This window comes from Babylonia areolata, chromosome 20 (assembly GCF_041734735.1).
Source record: "Babylonia areolata isolate BAREFJ2019XMU chromosome 20, ASM4173473v1, whole genome shotgun sequence".
Classification (NCBI taxonomy): Eukaryota; Metazoa; Mollusca; class Gastropoda; order Neogastropoda; family Buccinidae; genus Babylonia; species Babylonia areolata.
In genome coordinates this window covers 11,086,582-11,092,581 of record NC_134895.1, presented here as the reverse complement: position 1 = coordinate 11,092,581, position 6,000 = coordinate 11,086,582, and positions in this window count along the sequence as shown.

Below are 6,000 nucleotides of genomic sequence, written 5' to 3'. Positions count from 1 at the left end.
GCTCCACTCTCCCTCTGTGGAGACCCGACTTCATCCCACTGTTTGAGTGGCCTTCTTCCGTTTTGGGGAGCTCGAGCGTCGCTGGTGGACGTGTTTCCCCAAGGGCTACACCAGAGTCCACCTTCCAGGACAACGAACTGCGTGGTGCCAGTTTCTCAATCCCACGCCCCCCCTCCTAAGTTGAGTATTACTGGAAAAAAACAAAAACTGACATAGAAGAGGGTGACGAAAGGGAAAAGTTTGGGTCTTCCTCCTGCTGAAGAGGAAAGCGAACAGACTTCTGTGTGGTGTCTGATCGTTAAGTATCGGTGCTCTATTGTATCGTGTCTGTGATTTGTGTTAAAAATATTTGGAGTAAATTTTTTTTTTGTATTTATTTCGGGCTTTTGTTTGAATGAAGGTGAGAGAGCGTGAGAGAGTTGGCCATAACTTTTGGTTGAAAAGTTGCACGCGACACTGCTGTTCTTGCTGTTGTTATTGTTGTTGTTGATGATGATGTTGTTGTGTTTGTTGTTGTTGATGATGATGATAATGATGTTGATGATAATGTTGTTGTTGTTTATGATGATGATGTTGTTGTCTATGATGATGATGTTGTTTATGATGATGACGTTGTTGTGGCTGTTGTGGTGGTTGTTGTTGATGATGATGGTTGTTGATGACAATTTTGTTGATGTCTGGTGCCAGAACCCCCTTCGTGTGTATACGCATGCAGAAGATCAAATACGCATGTTAAAGATCCAGTAATCCATGTCAGCGTTCGGTGGGTTAAAAAACAAAAACATACCCAGCATGCACACCCCCGAAAACGGAGTATGGCTGCCTACATGGTGGGGGTAAATAAATCAAAACGGTTATACACGTAAAATATATAAATGTTACATGTTTGTCTCAGAGTTGTATGTGTGCGTGCCTGAAATCTGATTGAATGACACAGGAAACGAATGATGAGCGCCCAATGGCAGCCGTCAGTCGGCTCTACCTATGCAGGTAGGCAGCCAGTTGTTGCAAATGACCCCGTGTTTGTAAAGCGCTTAGAGCTTGGTCTCCGACCGAGCATAGGCGTTATATAAGCATCCATATCAATCACTTAATCAATTCCCAAGGACACCACACCACACTTACAGTGAAAAGACGTTAAACTAAAGAACGAACAACACCACACCATACCGAAAACGGAGCATCGAACCTTCACCACTGGTGAACACTGGATCACAGAAAGTCAACCCCGATTCTACCATGACGCTTCCAAAACTCAGAAGGGCTGGGTTTTTTTTTTCTCTGGTCATTTATTTATTCTTTTTGACTCACTTGTGTAAAGAAAGTGAGTCTATGTTTTAACCCGGTGTTCGGTTGTCTGTGTGTCTGTGGTAAACTTTAACATTGACATTTTCTCTGCAAATACTTTTCAGTTGACACCATATTAGGCATAAAAATAGGAAAAATTCAGTTCTTTCCAGTCATCTTGTTTAAAACAATATTGCGCCTCTGGGATGGGCACAAAAAAATAAATAATGAAGCCTAATTATATGCAAACTGCATTTACTGTTATATTTATATTTTTTTGTATTATCTAAACTTGGCACTTTGATCTGATATTCTGACCCAACAACAAGAGCAGTCATTATTATCATTTTTTGTTCAAACAGGAACTTCTTTTGCTAAGCATGGAAGTTTTATTTATTTTGCAAACGTTTTGGTGCAGAGTGTAAAAAAGGGAAATTACTCTGTAATTAATGCTAGGGGACTTAATTCGAATCTGGTTAGGCCTTTTTTTTTCTTTTTTTTTTTAAGGCGAAACTTTATAATAACAAATACAGAACACATTTTAACGATTAGATTTTTTAAAAGTGTATCACAAGTGAGTCTTGAAGGCCTTGCCTCTCTTGTTTTTTTTTTTGAAGGCGATCTGGTCTGTAGGAAATTCGGTGAACACACCTGAGAACTTGGTGTTGTCATACTGGTACACTGACAAGAGGTATCTGCATCCCGGGGCCATTAGTAGTTGTAGTTTTTCAACGTACCTGGTAAAAAAACAAACAAACACACACACACACACACAAACCAACAACCGGTGAACCAGAATAACGGCACTGTCAGGAGTTTAGAGAAACTAAGAGTGATGAAGTCTGTGATACATAATCACAAAAGAGAAAAGTTCGAAGATGACATACAAGATGTGTGACAAGTATCAGTATCAGTAGGTCAAGGAGGCGTCACTGCTACAAAAAGACACCCACACAGTCAAAATCAAAACAAAGACAAGAAAAACAAAAAACAAAAAACAACAACAACACATTTCCACTATTCAAGCACACACACACACATAGAACTCTCTCTCTCTCTCTCTCTCTATATATATATATATATATAGAGAGAGAGAGAGAGAGAGAGAAAGAGAGATGGATAGACAGATACGGATATAGATATATCTGTATGTACGTATGCATGCGTTTGCGTGCACACCCGCAACTACGCACGCACCACGCACTGTATTTTTGCATACATATTAGCACAACATCTTGAACAAATATGATTGTGAAATGAGTATAAAATGAAAGATTGATTTGTGATTTTCGAAATTACCAAACCTGTGTAAGGTTTCAAAAGATGCGGAAGTGTCATAGATTTTTCCATCAAAGCAATCACAACATATTGCTTTTACATATTTCAAACAATTGGACACCGTGGACACTAGTCATTCAGATGAGACGATAAACCGAGGTCCCGTGTGCAGCATGCATTTGGCGCACGTAAAACAACCCAAGGCAACGAAAGGTTTGTCCCTGGCAAAATTCTGAAGATAAATCCACTCTAAAACATGTGTATGCACATTTCTAAAGCCTGACAAAGGAAACGAATGATGAGCACCTATAGGCAACTCTTGGCTGACTCTAACTAGGTAGACAGCCTGCTGTGCAAATGATTCCGTGTTTGTAAAGCGCTTAGAGTTTGGTATCTGACCGAAGATAGGCGCTATATAAGTATCAACATCATCAACAACTGCAACAGCAACGATCATCAACCATCTACCTGTGTGTGTATGTGAGTTTGTGTGTGTGTGTGTGTGTGTGTGCGTGCGTGCGTGTGTGTGTGTGTGTGCAGTGCGTGCATGTGTGAGTATGCACAAGTTTTTATATTGGTATGCACTTGTATGTATCCTAATTTCTACTGTATCTGTGTTTGTGTATGATTTTCGATTTATGTTCGTATCTTGTCATGTACTACCCCCCTCTCCCGTCCCCAGTATTCCTTGTGACCCCGGTACACTTGGTAATAAAGACATAGTCTATTGTATTCTATTCTATTCGGTGAAACGGCCTGTCATTCCAGAATAGGTCTGAAAAGCCACAACCGTCACTGCGCCAGAAACATCACACAGAGGACTACTACTACTACTACTGTATATAGTGGTTTCTGTTCGATGATAGGCGCTGCTACTACTACTTCTACTACTCCTGCTGCTGCTGCTGCTGCTACTACTACTGTAGAATGTGGTTCCTGTTCGAAGATAGGCGCTGCTACTACTATTTCTACTACTCCTGCTGCTACTACTACTACTACTGTAGAATGTGGTTCCTGTTCGAAGATAGGCACCATTACCACCACCACTACTTCTTCTCTAGAGTTTGGTTTCTGTTCGAAGATTTGCAACTACTACTATACTACTGCTACTGCTGCTGCAGCTCCTCCTCCTCCTACTACCATAGAGTTTAGTTTCTGTTCGAAGATAGGCGCTATTTAAATATCAGGAGGACGAAGACGAAGACGAAGAAGAAGAATTTTGTACTTAACACGTCCATAATCAACGAACGCTGTCTACGCTGTCTGGGTGCAGTCACACAGTCATTACCTCACACGATCAGCTGGGTTGATTCCCACCAAACCACCATTATCAAAGATGGCATCCACGTGTCCCACTGTGTCTCTGGGGACAGAGACAGACAGACAGACATAAAGAAAAAAAAAAAAGAATGGATGAATGAAAGAACGTAGGCATGTTCGGAACAATATTACACTCAATGGCTGTTACCAGCACTGCTTGAAAGAGAAACTGAAAATTTCAGTACAGATGATAACACAGTTACTGAAGATGAAGATGATGAGGATATCTATGTTTTTAATCGCTCTCTTTCAAGAGAGGAAGTGTTGCTTGCATTTTGGAAACTGAAACCTAAAAAAGCTCCAGGACCAGACGGAATAATTGGAGAATTCCTCAAATATTTTTGTGATCAAACTGCTGATTTTTGTTGTTGTAAATTCTTTAATGCATTGTTTGACATAATCTTTCATTCTACCTTTACATAAGAAAGGAGATGTAAAAATTAATAGTCCTAGTAATTACAGAGGTTTTGCGCTTTGTGAAACCAGTAGTAAACGTTTTTGCACCATCATCAATAGTAGACTGCAAGCCTGGATCTCAGAAAATGACCTGACTGGAGATATACAAGCAGGATTAAAAAGGGGTATTCCACTATCGATCACGTGTTTACCTTTATGGCATTAGTACAGAAGCAATTTGCTGGAAACCGGAAGTTCTATGTAGCATTTATAGACTTTGAAAAAGCTTTTGAATCAGCTAACAGAAATTTATTATGCCCATTTTTTTAATTGAAAAATGGCATTAAAGGAAAACTTTAGATGTATCAAGAGCATGTATAATAGCGTAAGAGCCCTTGTGAAAAACGGAAACAAACTAACCAAAGTTATAAACTGTACTGCTGGTGTCAAGCAGGGCGATGTCTATAGCCTGGTTTTGTTTTCTTTATTAAAAATAAATTAGCCCTTGAAGTGATGAAAAATGGCCGACATGGTGCAGCATTTTCTTCATTTGATACCTTGGAACTTCGTATTCTACAATTGGCGGATGGTGTCAATCTAATATCTGAAACTATTGTTGGTTTGCGGAAGCAGTTAACTGGTTTACACAGCGCTGCAATTGCTTTAGACTTACAAGTTGATTTATTAAAAAGTAATATAATTGTGTTTAGAAAAGGAGGCGGCTATTTATCTAGTAGAGAAAAATGGACCCATGACAAAAATGTGATGCCTGTTGTAAATGTTTATAAATAGCTTGGAATTTATTTTTCGACAAAATTAAGTTTCAAGGGTGCTTGTAAAGATTTAGCGAGTCGGGGAAAGAATGCTTTATTGTGTATAATGCAAACATTGCAGATGTTCAATAATAACTCCCTGAAAATACTCGTGAAACTGTTTGATTCAAACGTACAGCCGATTTTTCAGTATGTTGCCGAATTATGGGCTTTAGAAAAAGCAGCCGAACAGTGTGAGAAGGTGCATTTGTGTGTTTTGAAACGACTTTAAGGGGTCGACAGACATACGCCAAATGATTTTGTTTATGGATAAATTGATAGATATCCCATTGTAATTAACTCTGTTCTACGTTGTATAAGCTATTGGTTAAAGATAATTAGTATGGCTGAAAATAGGATACCACATAAAGCATACAGAATGCTTTCACAACTCGATACTAGCGGTAAAAGGAACTGGGCAACTTATGTAAAAACATGTTTGTTTGAATATGGATATGGGCATGTATGGATAAATCAAGAAGTACATAATGTTCAGATTTTTAAAAATTTTTTTATTTCATTTTATTTTTTTAATCTTCGTCAAAGGCTTATTGACTGTAACTGGCAGCACCATATCAAAACAAGTGGAAGATTTCAGATTTATTCTATACTCAACGGAATATGTGACAATGTAAAGCCGTATCTGTATCTCAATCTGAATTGTACTGTGAAGCAAATCACATAGACATTTCGTTGTGGAGTATCTGATATTTGTACTCATTATTTTAGATATACGATTGATACAGAACGCGATTTATTGTGTCCACAATGTGAAGAATCATAAGAAGACGGATTGCATTCTGCTTTGGTATGTCCAGTATTTCAAAACATAAGAGAGAGACTGATCCAAGGAAAATACTATAAACAACCATGGTCTTTTCCGCCTGATCTCGCTGATGACATCAGC